This window comes from Panulirus ornatus, chromosome 69 (genome assembly GCF_036320965.1).
Source record: "Panulirus ornatus isolate Po-2019 chromosome 69, ASM3632096v1, whole genome shotgun sequence".
NCBI classification, from domain to species: Eukaryota; Metazoa; Arthropoda; class Malacostraca; order Decapoda; family Palinuridae; genus Panulirus; species Panulirus ornatus.
Window position 1 is genome coordinate 9,873,996 of NC_092292.1, and position 323 is coordinate 9,874,318.

Below are 323 nucleotides of genomic sequence, written 5' to 3' on the forward strand. Positions count from 1 at the left end.
CTTGGTGAAGATACAGGAAATATGTAATGTTAATGGAAGTTCCACGTTGTTTTCGCTGAGGTTATTTTCGCCACGCTAAAAGAACAGAAACAAAAGAATAACAACACATGTTTATTGAAATTCATAAGCAACGTTTTATGTTGTATATGTGTCGTACGTCACAACACCTTGCAGCTGTTGGTCAGATCCAGTTGTGAGGGGAAAACAGCTGTTGTAATATATATATCAGAGACTTTACATGAGTTTACCTGAGAAAGACAGGCAACAGGAGGCCTGAGTGGTCCACGACTGGGTTGTCTAGTGAAAATGAAAACAGGATTTCA